A 16,053-nucleotide genomic window follows, 5' to 3' on the forward strand; every position below is an offset into this window, starting at 1 on the left:
CAAGGCAGACCATTGGAAGTGGTCAAACATTGTAACCTTGAATAGTTACACATTATTGCACTGATATTTTGTGGGTGTCATCTCCACCCCAATTTTACCTTCTAATTTTGAAGGGTTTCTATGTTACCAAATTTGTGTGTTGTCTATTTTCATGCATGTCTTTACTTTCATGTTTATCAAATAAATTAGATGCATGAGAATGGTTTCAATTAAAAGGATTTGGAAAGGTTAAAGTTAGTTACTTCTGATTCACCCCCCCCCCCCCCCCCCCTCTCAGAAGTAAATATTCCCACTTGTTAATTCCAACAATTGGTATCAGAGCCCAATTCTCACAAGAAGGAGCCTTACAGCTTGGAGAAAAGATCTGAAAATGGAAATCTACAAACTTGGGAAGATCATAGAGAATTAGGCAATTGACATACAACTTGCTTTACATGCTTTGGAAGAAGCTAGAGGAGAACTAAGAAAATCCTTAAAGAGAAGAAAAGAGATTGTCATAGTTGAGAATGACACACAGTACAAGCAGATTGACACCTCAAATCTATTTTCAAATGGAGATTCCTAAGAATTTGATGCAGTAATAGTAGATCTAATGAAGAAGAATAGAGCTCAAGTAGAAGAAATTAGGACACTCAAACTTGAACAAGAATCACAAGCCATGATGCTTTGTGAGGTGATTGAATAGAAGAAAAGAACCATTGAAGACAAGGCTATGCTAGAAGAAGATAAGAGAAACCTTTCCAATAGACTGGAAGAAAAGTCAATTGAGCTTGCAAGAATCTCAAACATGCAATTAGACACCCTGAGTTAGATGATGAATGCACATCATGAACTAAATATGAAGGGCATTGAGATCTTTACAGTGAAGATGCAAAATGAACAACTACAAAATGACTTGAAAAGAGAGAAGGAGATTGCAAAAAACTTTAACAAACCTAATGAGGCCATCAAGTACTTTGAGCAACTACTAAAATCACCAAGGGCTAGCAATGATGCTTTAGGACTAGGTTACATCAACACTAAACAAGGAGAATCATCCAAGACTACAGAAGAAAGGAGTAACAAAGGTAAGAAAACTAAACCTACTTTTCATTTATGCGGTAAAAAGGGACATACCTCTAATGTATGTAGGAGAAAAAATGCCCATCAACATGACAAACCTAAGAATGCAAGTTATTGTCATAAGTGTAAAAAACAAGGACATCAAGCAAATAACTGTAGGACTAGGACTATCAAAACACCAAGATTTGAAGGCCATTGCTACAATTGCAAGAAGTATGGACATAGAGCTTTTGAGTGCAGATCAAAGCCTATGTGGACATCAAATTAGGCAATAAGGGAAGGTAACCATGGTCGTCACTACAATTGGGACTACAACACCAAGTATAGCTATCATTTCTGTCAGGAATATGGAAACATTTTTGAAAATTGCATAAGGACACATTTTGGAGGGAACTACAGTAGATGGTTGAGCCAAACCACATGTTTTGGTTGTTTGAAGACTATTCATATCAGCAAGAATTTTCCAACAAAGTCAAAGGCACCCAACTCAAAGAATGAAAAAGGAAAAGAGAAGGTAGATGTTGAACACATCAAAGGAGAAATGAACAAGATGTGGAAGAAGAAAAATGGGAGTAGCACATCAAATGAAGGGATCACTTCACCTAACAGGTCAAGTGGTCACACTTCATCAAACTAAGCAAGAGAAGGAATAAGGGACTGATTTACAAAGTTACATCATACATCAATTCCTAGAAAAGAAAGTACTAAAAAATAATAGATCAGCATGAAAAAAGATACAAAGTTTAAAATTCAAGATTCACAAGTGTTGTCAAGTTGCCTTCAGATGCTGAATAAAAATCCAGTACAAGCTGAGCTGATTATCAAGACTATAGGAGCCAAATGATTAGTACGAGCTAAGTTGGTAGAGGAACCTGAGTGGTGAAAAGGAAATGGAAGCCGAGTAATGTAGAATCCTTTAGAAGCTAAGTGGATAGTTGTAAATACACTAAGCATTAAATGCAATGAAAATATGATATATTATCATATTTTCAATCATTTTTCTTCATAGAGAATGCAAAGCAAAGACAAGAAAGAGCGCGAGAAAAAATCCAAAGTAGAGAATCTAGTGCGTAAGAAGATTTCAACAGCATTCCAAGAACAATTTCATTGATTTCAAGGTATTTACAACTCTGCCAAGCTACGCAGTTTTGTGTTTTCTTTGTATTAAAACCCTAGATTGTGTAAAATGGCCTCCAATTCTAGAAAAACTTAGGAGAAAGAATTATTTGAAGTCCAATTAGTATCCAAAGAGGCTAGACAACTTAATTTTCATCCAATCCTAGAAGTTGCATACAAGAATGACCCAATTGGATCCCTTTCCATCATACCCCCTAAGGTTGTAATGGTTCAAGACGTGAGAAAATGCTATAATTGCAAGATTGGATCCATAGGTGACATGGAAATGAAGGAGGCATATGAGAAATTGTGTGAAAATGGAGTGTTGAAGGAAGAGTAAAAAATTGTTGAGAGGAAGGGTTTAACACAAGCCCTAGAATTCCCTACAGTATTTAAGACTGAATGGATTAGACTAGTGTTGAGCATAATGCATGATGGTAGTTTATGGTTGGAGGAAGGCCCTATAAAAATCACAAAGAGAATTGTACATAGAGTGACAAGGTACCCAACCCTAGATCAGCTAGAAGTGACTCTAAGGAGGCAATTGAGAAAAACATAGGTGCAAAATGGAATAAGAGAGGGATGATGATTGACACTATCCAAGACCCTCTAGTTGACTTTGCTATTAGAGTCATTACAAAAAAATTCTACTAGTCTAGTAGACTCAATAGTGTGCCTTACATTGTAGTAGATTTAGGATACAAACTAGTGATGAAGGATCATACATATGATCTTGCAGAGCTACAACTACAATAGATCAATGAAAATATAGCAGCAATCATGTAATTTTTGTGCCATTTTGATATGGTTTTTCTTTTATGTTTGGAATGAATTTCCTTCATTTGGAAAAGTGGCATGGAAAATTGATAGGTCAATCATAGCTCAAGTCAATGAATACATAGAATAGATGGGAGCTAATTTTGAGACCTTAATGACAATTTATTTTGAGGACTTTAAGAAATAAATGAAGGAAAGGCTCAAAATTCTAGTTTCCTTAGTAGAAAAACATGTAAATGATGTATGTTTTCTTGTAGATATAGACTATACATACATATAAGCTACCATACCAAAAGTGAGATGGTTGAGACCTCTTGGGTATGAAATAAACATAGATGAAGCATCAGGAGCAATAACTACAGTATTGGTAGAAGAAGTTGACAAGGATGCATCACATTTTGGAACTTATGATGTGGTGAGATGAAAAGTGGACATGGAGTTGAAGACTACCTCCACTTTGAAAAAGAAAGACAAGCTTGTTAAGAAGTTGAAAGCCAAATTTGGGGAAGGAACTGTAGAAGAAGCAAAGGAAGAAGGTGAAGATGTCAAGGGTGATGAAGAAGAATAAGATCAAAGCCACTTTCCCTAACCCAAGGTATGGGGGAGGATGTAGATGAAGAGGAATGTACCAAGTAGGAAGCACCAAAGGCTAAGCTAAAGATGAGAAAAGCTCAAAAATAGCCAACTACACAGCCTAAGGGAAAGAAGAAGGCTACAAAGCCAAGCCCAGCTAAGCCAACTACAAGGGCTGACACCAAGGCTACAACTCAAGGGGCAAAGTAGTAGGAAAAATAGAAGGGAACAGAGTAAGGAGGACCTGTAGAGAAGAAAAAGAGAAGAAAGTATGTTGCACCTCCTGAATCAGATGAAGAGAGAACTGAGTCTGATGAAGAACAATTCAGATTGGTAAGACCTTCTGTCACATATAAATTGGAAAACATTTGCAATAATATTAGAGATAATGTAGATTTAACTAGTCTAAAGACCATAGATTTCAATAAATTTTCAAAGGAACAAAAAAAAATATTGGAAGAATCCATCTACACTATGATAATTAAGTTCAAGACCACCCCACTTGAACTATATAATTCAATACCTAAGGATCTAAGCTCATTAGTTGAGAATAAATGGCATTACTATCTCAAAATGGAGAAGGAAATAAGAGAGTTCACATTGGCTCATGTAATTTCAAACCTTACTAAAGGTCAAATAACAAAGTGTGAGAGAAAATTTTCATCCAAATATAGAGCCTTCAAAATTTTGTAGAACCAAATAGAAGATGTTGTCCAAAATTCCACACGAATGTGGAAACTAATATATGGTTTGACAACTATGAAAGAAAGGTAGAAAGACCCATTTGAGGGTAGAAATGATGAAGAAGAAGAAGAAGAGAATGAGAAAGAAGAAGAAATAGAGAAATAAATAGATGAAGCAGAGAAAGAGATAGAAAAAGAGACAATGGAGAAGACACATGGTGAAAAGGCAATAGCTGAAGAGTAGCAGACTGAATAGAGTGTCCAAGACACCCAACTACCACCACCAAGTCCTCCACACACAACACCTATAGAAATATTAATTGTAAAAGATGTTCTTGACACCTTAGGTTAGAACATCCATCCTTTAACTACAAAGGATCTCAAAATGATCCTTCACCAATCTACATTGCAAGCACAACTTTGTACAAATCTAGTTTTGGTGAGTGTTGATGAACTGCAAAAAGCTATAATAGAGATAACAAGGGAGAAGGAAATCACACAAGAGAAATCTTCACAACCTCCGATAGCTACAGTAGATCAACCCAAAGAGCAAGAAGAACAAGACAAAATTTCTAAGGTTGATTCTACAATAAAAGTGACAACAACTGTCGAGGAGCAAGCAAAGGAACAAATAGGGCAAGATGTTCATACTGCACTTGTATTGTCATAGTAAATGACCATAGGTTCATTGATTTCTTCCTTCATTCCTTTGAGTAACTATTTGATCCATACCACATTTGTGCAATTTATAGTAGCAACCACATATTCAGCTTCAGCGGTAGATTGTGAAATACAAATTTTTTTCTTGCTAGTCTAGGCAACCAATCTTTTTCCTAAGAAAAATGCTCCTCCACTTGTGTTTTTTTTTCATCAATGTTTCTATCCCAATCAGCATCTATATAGGCTCTCAACTCAAACTTGTCATTTTTCTTATAGACCATAGTCTTTTGTACCTTTCAAGTATAGCATAATTCTTTTAATAACCATTAAGTGATTCTCCTTAGGATTGCAAAAAAATATTTCAACAATCCCAATAGCTAGTGCAATGTCACATATTATATGAACTACAATTTTTTCAATTTTCCAATCATAGAAATGTACAATGTTTGATTTACTTTAGCAGAATCATTAGTTTTGGATAGTTTATGTCCTACCATTGTAGGAGTACTATCTAGTCTTGAATCTTCCATACCAAAATTTTTCAAGAATTCCTTTACATACTTGGACTAAGTAATATAAGTACCATATTTCATCTAATAAAATTATAATCTAACAAAGATTTTATTTCTCTAAACATTGACATCTCAAAATAATGCATTGTGTGCTACAAATAGGATATCATCAAGAAGTATTTTAGCTAGTAAAATTCCTTTACCTCCTTCTATCTTCAAGTACATATTTTTGTTGTCATCAGTCTTCTCAAAACCAATCTTCACAAGATAGTTATCTAGTCTTCCATACCATGCTTTGGGAGCTTGCTTTAAATCATATAAAGCTTTGTGCAATCTACACACCATGTTCTTGTTGTTTGGATCAAAAAATCCTTCAAGTTCTTCAATATAAACCTCCTCTTCTATTATACCATTCAAAAAAGTTGACTTAACATCCATTTGATAAAATTTGAACCCTTTATAGGAAGAATAAGAAAGCAAAGTTCTTACTCCTTCCAATCTTGCAACTAGGATAAATGTCTCTCCATAGGAAATTCCCTATTCTTGTGCATATCTTTTGCAAACTAACCTTTCCTTATTCTTTGTTACTTCACCAATCACATTCAATTTATTTATGTACACCCACTTGGTTCCAATAACATTCTTGTTCTCTATCTTAGTACTAGTGTCTATGTTTTATTCTTCTCAATCTGATCAATTTCTTCTTTCATGGCTTTACTCTAGTCTTCATTCTCTAATTCATCCTTCACTAATTTAGGTTCAAGTATGCTTAAAAAACATGACTCATTCCTTAATCTATTCCTTGTCATTGGTCCAGCCTCTTTTTCTCCAATGATTTATTCAACAGGATGATCTCCATTGACATATTTTGATAATATTTTCTTTGTTCTTCTTTCAATAATAGGTCATTCATGAACTTCAATCTCAGGTTCATTGTGTACTTCTCTATCAGGTAACTTAGCATTCCTCTCTTGTAAACTAATCTTGACATTAGAATATACCTCAGCTTCTAATTGTAACTTGGCTCCTAAATGCAACTTGACATCCATTATATGTCACTTGATAGTCACTGATTCTTGTTGATTAGCAACTATAGTATCATCAGCATCAGTAGACATGCTTTCATTGTAGTACATAAAAGTTTTGTAATTCTTAAGTTCCTTTTATTATTCATCTTCGTGTATTTATGTCTATTCATCAAATTTTACATTTGCACTTTCCATAACTTTTTTAGTGTTAGTATTCAAACAATTATAAGCTTTACTTCTTGTAAAGTAACCTAAGAATATACCTTCTTCACTTTTAGCTTCAAGTTTACATTTCTATTGTCCTTAAGAATGTAACACTTCCTTCCAAATACCTTAAAATATTTGACATTTAGTGAGTATCCATACCATAATTCATAAGGTGTAAAATTTGTAACTTTCTTGGCTTGTACTCAATTCAAGGTATAGATAATTGTACTAACAACTTCTCTCTAGTATTTTAAAGAAACATTCTTCTCCATCATCAGTGTTCTAGCACAATCCATCATAGGTTTGTTCCTTCTTTTAGCTATCCCATTTTTCGGAGGGTCCTAGGTGCAAAATTTTGTCTCTTGATTTCTCTATCATTGCCAAAGTTATTGAATTCATTTGATGCAAACTCCCCGCCTCTATCAAATCTTGGATTCCTTTTCAACTTTAGCTAGCTACCACTTAAACATTTGAAAAGAATCATATTTTCTCTTAAAAACATAACTTTCATCATTCTTGAGTAATCATCAACAAATAGAATAAAATACTTGTCAACTTTGTAGCTTTTCATATCAATTGGTCCACATAGACTAGTATGAACTAATTCCAAAATTTATTTTGAAGTATGAGTCTTACTCTTAAAATTAGACTTTGTCATCTTGCCTAATTGATATTATTTTCAAATCACATTATAAGGTTTCTTTAGTTTTGGCAAACCTCTAACTCTCTTCATCTTACTGATACTAACCAAGTTGTCAAAATTTACATGACATAATATTTTGTGTCATAGCCACACATCATCAAATTGTACAACAAGAAAAATAGCTTCATTCATGTCAAGATAAAATAGATTACCTCTTTTTTGATCTCCACTCCCAATGAAATCTCCATCAGCATCATAGATCTTATCTTTCTTGTGTTCAAATTCAACCTTGTATATTGAACTATTCAATTGTGACACACTCAATAGATTATAGTTAAGTCCTTCTAGATAGTAAACATTGTCACACATGATCTTGTTTGTCAATCTTATTGATCCTTTACCTTTTATTGGATAGGGTGAATCACTACCAAATCTAACACTATTTCCATTGTAATGTTCAAGGGTAATGAACTTTCTTTTGTCACCAATCATGTGATGAGAACATCCACTGTCAATAATCCATATTTCACCTTTGGTTATATAGGATATTAATACAATTGTCTCATCTTAATCTGAATCATCTTTCATAGAAACATACACAACTTCATCATCATGACCATCTGATTCTTCATTAGATTCTTCTTTAGCAATGTAACAAGCATTATTTCCCTTGTCTTTATAGCCTTTGTTACTCTCATCTACTCCACCTCTGAATTTGTCTTCATTTCTATTGTTCTTCTTCTTTTGAAACCTTCCTAAAATATGACCAACTTCATTACAATTAAAACATATGATGGGTAACTTACCTTTGTATTTTTCTTTGCCTCTGTGAAATCTCCTAGCCAACAGTGCTTCCAATTCTTCTAGATCTTTATCATCTGTGTCATTATCACTAGCAATATGGTTGACCTTTTTCTTTCCTTTAGGTTCTTGTAGTGTCATCTTAGCTTTGAAAGTGGAATCAATATTCTCACATTTGAAATTATCAAAATTTGAAAGCTCAAAATTAGTGAGTCTACCAACTAGTCCTTTAAGTGTTAGATCACTACTAGGAGTACACCTTAGTTCTTGTATATCAAATACTCTAATAGAATAGATAGGAAACAAAGTTCTCAACACTTTGCTAATCATAGTCTCATATTTAATAATTCCATTTTCTCCTCTAATTTTATTTACAACATCTTTGAATATTGCACAATATTGAACTATAGTCTCACCTTCTTGCATTATAATTTCATCAAATTTTCCTCTTAGACTTTTTGCTTTGGCTCTCAACACATTCTTGTCTCCCCCATAGATCTTCTATAGGGAATCCCACATTCCTTTAGTAGTGGTATATATTTTGATGTCTTCAAACCCTAAATAGCTTAGGACAAATGCAATCTCCAACATTGTGTAATTGTGTTCTTTCTTATGTTTGAGTTGTTCAATTGTTGATTCTCTAGTTACTGCAACATATTCAGTAGTGATAGTATCCTATACATAATCTCCAAGTACTCCTAGATGCAGCTTCATCAAAATTTTCCATGCAAGAAATTTTTCCTTGTTTAACTTGGGTACCTCCTTTCTATACATCTTGATCTTTAGCTTTAAGTACCTTCAAAAAATTTCCTTCACAAGCACCAAACACTCTAATACCAATTGTGGGAATGCTTTAGAATAACTGAGAGGGGGGTGAATCAATTATGTAAGGTCCAAATGTATAGATAAAATTGTTTAATACTTAACAAATACTTGTGCATGCATTGATCATTCAATATCTCAAATCATAGTTTATTACTATCCTAGGTCAAATGAACTTCGCATAAATGTAAACATGAAATATCACAAAACCATTCACACAATTTGACACAAGGATTTTATGTGGAAATCCAATTTGGGAAAACCACCAGTAACATGCTACCAATTTCCACTCTTTTGAAGTGAGCTCTATGAGGAGCCAACCCTGTTAAAGGTTATAATGCACATTAATAAATGTGACCTTGATTAAATGATTTCAATCACCCTATTAGGAGTAAGCCTTGTTAGTGGACTTTAGAACATTCCATTAGAATGTCACCCTATTAAAGGATTTACTCATGACTATTAGGTCAACCTTAATCCAAAGGATTTATCCTGACTAATACAATTGTTAGAAAGTAATAGTAGGACTTGATCTGATAACAAAACAACTCACTTATAGATTACTAATCACTTATTCAATCCTCCATACTACTTGGCATTCAATCTCCTTCATCTCTAATATCTTTTTCACCAATCAAGTCTTCACCTCCTTAAGCCTTCTTGCTTAGTATGCCAACTACAGATTCATCCCTTTGGCCACCAAATGAAACAACACCACAAGACTCCTTGTCTCTCTTTGGTTTACACTATGACACTTTTCTTTTGGCCTACTATCTACTTAAATAGAGAATTTAAATCTTTTTTTGCTCAACCACAATTTTTCATCTTAGGATTAGGTCAGATTCATTGAATCTACCCTCTTTTCCATTTTATTCCCTCTAGAAACTTCTCTTACAATCCTCTTCATACTCATCTTCAAATGGTTTATCTTGAATTTTTTGCCACCAACTCATCATACTTATCTTCCACACACTTCACAAAATTAAAGAAATCAACTTTGTAGGCTTATATTTGTCAAATCTTTGATCAAACTCATTTTACTAGCACTTGGCAATAACATGTTATTTGCTCAGTAATCATTGTCTTCTGATGCTCAATCAACACTAGGTTGCTTAGCATACGCTAAGTATTTATCAATGCCCAACATATACTAAACTTTCTTCAATCGAAACCTACTAGATTTCTCTTTTCTAAGCACATACCAAGCTTACTTCGCTCGGCTTCAACTAACTTTTTTCTCATCTTGTACTGACTTTCTCAGCTTCCACAATTTACTTGGTCAAGCTTGGCAAACACATTTTTTTACTTAGCCTTCTTCTAGTATTTTCTCAAGTATCTTTCATCATAGCCTTAAGTATATAAATAATACATTATATCATGAAAGTCTTACTTGTTCTTAGTGCTCCTTTTACACACCATATAACTCAACCTTTATCTAGGTACTCTTGTTATCCTTTCTTTTCAAATCCTCTTCATCAATCAATCAAATGATAGTGTATTTAGACCAAATTAGCAATTGTCTCACCAGAAAGTAGTAGGTTTGACATCAGTGAAAAAATAATTATTGTTCCATGATAGGTTTCATCAATCTTCTTCAAGAAATAACAATATACAAGAGTTCTATTTATTTATGTTATATCTATTGAATGTTTCATGCTTTCATGTTTTTTAAACTACAAGTGTTTTGTCTAGATTAACTTCTTACTCACTTTGTATAACTAGGTATAAATAGAGAAGACACAAATTACTTGAACTCACAAACTTTGATTTGTGTTCCCCATTTTTCTTGCTAACAATATGCACACTAACAAATAAGAACCATGTCTAGGAAAGGTTTGAATAGAGATAATGTGTAATTTGAAAAAGTGGGATCAAAATAGCAAACATGATAACGTGAAATTTGGTAAGTGTATCAAGGGTTTTATGATTTTAAAAATTATAGCCAAAAGTGTTGGAAAGGGTCTTGCATTACTGAGTGCATCAAAGGATCCCAAACTGAAGTCATCAACCAAGAGATTTAAAATAAAAAGGAAAAGCATAGTTGTATTAAGTTTTCTCTTTCATACATCAATATCACTAGATTATCTCATCTTCCATATAATAAAATATCACATATCATCACTTTCCAATATAACTCAATGTCATTTCTTCCAAGAGACATTAAGAAACTTTCTAAAATATTACTCTCAGCATAAAGGCTCAGCAAACCTTCTACTTCTTTTAAAATAACTTTAACATATATAGACTTTCAAAATCTTGGGTTAGTCTTTGGTTAGATTTTGTGTTCTACATTTTGTTTTGGAGCTATGGTGGCTTTATACTTATATAAATTTATCAAATCCTCTCCTTACTTTTTTGGCACTCCCTTAAAGACAACATACTCCATTAGTAAGAGCTTAGTGTCCATTTAGATAAAAAAAAATATGTCCCAATTGCCTTCATCAATTTGGGTGTTGGTTCTTAAATTAGCCTAGATTATGATGCAAATAAAACACAAGAATTGGGCTAATAAGTCTTCATGTTTCCAATTTGTCATTAGTAATAACTGAAAATAAAATCTTCCATACTTATCTTTCCATCTATGTCCCTCCACGCGATCTATACAACCCATATATAAAATTTTGTAAAATGGTAGAATGGAGACGGTCAAATCATTCCATTTCTTTTATAATATTTGTGTGCAAATTAGAGTAAAGATTAAATAATGGCATCCTTTCTTCTATGTTACAAAAGTAATAGAAATAGTGTACAACCACCTTTCAAACTAAGCCTCTGCCCCAATGTTCAAGAGCCCATGACACATAATTTCTTGAGAAATATTTTAGACTAAATTTTCAAAGGCTAGGCATTGAGAACTTTGTGGCATGTTATAATGTTCTCCTCTTAATATTTTCTATGTTAGTTTTCCAATCCACCCAGTAGATTTCTATAGACTATATATCCAATAAAACATCATACATTCCAATTAGAATTTACATGAATCATGATGTTCTATCATTGATCGACATCCCCTCAATTCACACTCAACTCTTCCTTTTGACCTGAGGCTTTACCATTTGGCTATGTGTCTCATTTGAAGGGCTCTTTAAATGCAAATCAATATCCACTTATCAAAATTATCAATATACCCATACTAACAATATTGTGATCCATTATCAAAAAAAATCCAATACAAGGTTGTTGTCAAAGTTTCAATGCCCTTTCATCTACCTTTCAACAATATTTTTCATCAATGACATAGAAATGTTGTCAGAATCTCCTAGGATTTCATCAAAGTTTTGACAATATTATGTATAGGTTTCAAGAAGGCATGTTGTTGATGTCATGGGAACCTCATCAAAAACCACTAAAATCGTCAAATTTTTGATGTCATTTGGTAGATGTTTTGATGGGGACACAACCCAAGCACAGAATGGACACAACAGGAAAGGGGAAAACTTTATTATCTATGTAAATATGCTAATACATTCAGTACAAAGAAAATAGACTTCAAAACATGCCCTAAGGGCTTACAACAATATAATTCTAGAGATAATTTCTCCTTTTAGTACCTCCTCTCAAACTCCACTCTGAACTGCCTTTTACAATGCCAAAAATGCTCTTAAATAGACCCCAGAGGGTTAAGGATTAGGAATACATTCTAGAAAGTGCTATTTGGCATCCACCAACCAAATAGAAGGCTCCAAAAGTCACATTAGAAGTCGGCACAAAATTAGAAGAATCTAGAAATGGTAACCGAACTTTTGGGAGGCATAACTTTTGAACCATAGCTCCGATTGACGAATTGTTTACATTTTCGAAAAGCTCTCGAAGCAATTTATCGCCCTATGGACCAGCTTTTCTCGTCCCCCATTTTTTGGCCCTGTTCAAGGTCATTTAATGCCCCTAACCTAACTTTGAAGCATTCTTAGGATGTCTCCAAAAATTGAAAAACTGCAATAACTTTCAAACCGTGGGGCCTTTTGACCTGATTCTTTTTTTGGAATGCTCTAAATTACAATGACAATCATCTAACCAATTTACACCTTCTAGTTCACCAAAATGATGGCTCAATTACATACTCCTTTTTTTAGCATTTACACGTATCCCAAGGTGATTAAAAACTCTAACCCAAAACACTAATAGTGGAACTATGAGAGTTGGAACCTTTATTTAACCCAAATGAGTATCCAAAAATGAAAACAAATGAAACAGAAACTAAGTCTAAGTACATTTTTTGGATGACACAGGATTTCCCGTATACCTCTAGATACTCCTGCATCATGTTTTGACACTTGTGAGGTGGAATCAAATCATGCTCAACACTCCCTCCTGCTAAAGATTGGGCTCTTTTTTTATGACATTGTTCATTGATAAATAGATATCCCTTTCTTGCATCAAAATTTTGATGAAATTATAACAACAATATGTTTTGACCATTTACTCTCAAAAATTTGACCAACCTGTTGGAAGGATTTAATGGGAAACAAGATACTGAGAGGAGGATGTATCGGGAACTTAAATTTTATTTGCAAACAACTTTACTGATTTCACACCTAATTCATTTCATATCTTAGATATATCATCAAAACTATAATGCTAAAATGAAATTAAAACATAATATCCATGGAAAGTTTAAACACATAACACAAATGATTTGGGTACCTAGAAACACTTCAATGTGAAGGTAAAACTAGGGTGGGGGTGAAACCCACAAATCTTCACTATTACAACAATAAAGTTAACCTAACAGGGTTACAATGTTGATCATAATAGATGATCTACCCAGTGAAGGTTCTAGCCTATTAAAACCTAAAAGACTATTAGGTATTACCCTATTAAAGGATTTTACACTTACAATCAAGTAAGGACTATGTTAGGAGATTCTGAATAGATCTATTACTATCACTCTATTAATAGATTTTCCCTGACTCAATCTGTTAAAATTTATTCAATACCTAACCCTTAGTTTTCTCTAAAAGTTAATTTGATATCTCATATGTTCAATGTTTCAATCTAATATCTCTATTATGTCCTTCACTTCTTAGATTTCTATGTCTGATCTCCTTTCAGACTCAGTCTTCATTGCTCTATTTTGTCCTTGTTTGCTCCTTCACTTGTGCATTCACCCATTCATTATTGATTTTTCATTCACCATTCCTTTTTACATCCTTATAATCCTAAGGTTAGAACCCTCGTTGAATAGATAATATTCAAAAGTTTTGTATCATAACCAATAATTCACAATTCATCCCTTTTGTTATTTCCCTTCTAATTTTTTGATTGGTTCATATGCTTTCCTTAGGATTAATACCTTTTATAAAGGCACATAAACTCCATCTTAATTATCTCTACAATCATTAAATTTTTGTATAAAATTTAGCCAAAAACAATTTACAAAGGTTTTTGTGCGATTACAAAATCATATAAAAAATTGGTTTAATCGGCCTCTGAATATTCTAACCCTTGGTCACAACTAACATTCATGCTGGCACTTGGCTTCCAAAAACTTGATCTATTCTATTTATTCAAAAAAAAAAATTCTTACCATTTATTTGGTCTCAACTATGTAAGTTCAATTTATATATGCACATGGTCTCAACTAGGGTGCTCAACAATCTACTATTTTCTCAAAAAAATAAATAATTCCTTATGTACTCAGCATTTACTAGATGACTTGATTGCAATGATGGCCATCTAACCTTTCCTAGTAAATGACTAAGTGTTTGAACACTAATAGGAAACTTAGGTGTTGAGATCAACAATATCCCCCTTTAACAATAGTGGAAAAAACATTGTGCCATGAATTATCATTCCAAGCAATAATACTCCCCCTGAGATTATAATTCAGATCTACAATCAAGATTTGTTGATTTTGTTCCATCTGATGAATCTGTCTCTAATTTCAATGACATATCTATAGTATATTTACCCTTTGTTATTCTATACTCTTATTTTCCCCCTTGTTTTTGTCACTTATGGGTTGGGTTTTGTTGGGGTTATCTTATACTTATCAAAAAACTTTAGATGACTTGCCAAAATTTCTACAAAGCCTTTATTCCATTTCTTCTTTAATTTTTCCAATACTTGAATTTTTATTTCTAGATCAGTAGCTAGATCAATTAGGCTTTCAATATTTGAGAAATGTGTTTCTTTCTTCAAGATACTTTGTGCTATAGACACTTCCTTCTGAACAATCTCCAAATGTGGTAGAAATAGGAATTGAATTAATATCAATGTATTCCTCATTTCACTATCTCAAACCATGAGCTTAGATATCCTCTGCTAACCAAATGTTAACTTATGATATGAGGGTGAGCTTGAACTTTCATTCTTTCCCAATGACATAGTACAATTCCTCATGCCAAGATGTATCAAATCATTAGATTAATGATTCTCGGATGTGAAGAAAGTATCAAATCAATAAATTATTGATTCTCCAATGTGAAGAACTCAACATCACAAAGCTTCATATACAAAGAATGAATAGTATTCAAAATTTCTTCTAACTATGTGACTAAATTAGAAAGTTCCACTTGTCTATTTACAAGTTCTCTAGAGACTTTATCCAAAAAATTGTGCTCAAATTTTCTCTCAGACCATTGCATAAATTTTTCATTGGTTTCAATATCTTCTGATTGAACCTTATCAATTATATACACTAACTAATCCAAAATTTTATGTTGATTATTCAAGTTAGTCATTCTAAATGAATCAACAAAAATATCTTTGACAGTATGTAATACATGTTTCTTTTGTGCTCTCTCTTTAGTTGTTCTTTCTTTGCCTTGCAACTCATCAAAGTTTGCAATTCCTTCATTTTCTCCAATGTCAAGCTGTTTAATTCATACATGGGTAAATTCATTACCTCATCTAGACTTATTGACTCATCTATCGCCTCTTCTATTTGAATCATAGTCTAAGATTTCGGGTTTGTATCACTAGGTAGTGATAATTGCAATTGTTTACCCTTCTTAATCGATCTAGATACCTATATTTCTCCTCTTGATTAGGTGTCACCTATTGTTTAAGTGTTCCAAATAATGGTTTGATGGTTTTTTTCACTCAAAAACTATATAAGAGCTTGTGTATCTTCTTTTTGTTTTGGTTTCTTATCCTCTCTTTTTTCCTATGTTCCCTTGACTTCTACTATATTTACCTCATTATGAAATACAAGCATACAAGTGAAT

This window comes from Cupressus sempervirens, chromosome 10, assembly GCF_028749045.1.
Source record: "Cupressus sempervirens isolate cs-2001-9-10 chromosome 10, ASM2874904v1, whole genome shotgun sequence".
Classification (NCBI taxonomy): Eukaryota; Viridiplantae; Streptophyta; class Pinopsida; order Cupressales; family Cupressaceae; genus Cupressus; species Cupressus sempervirens.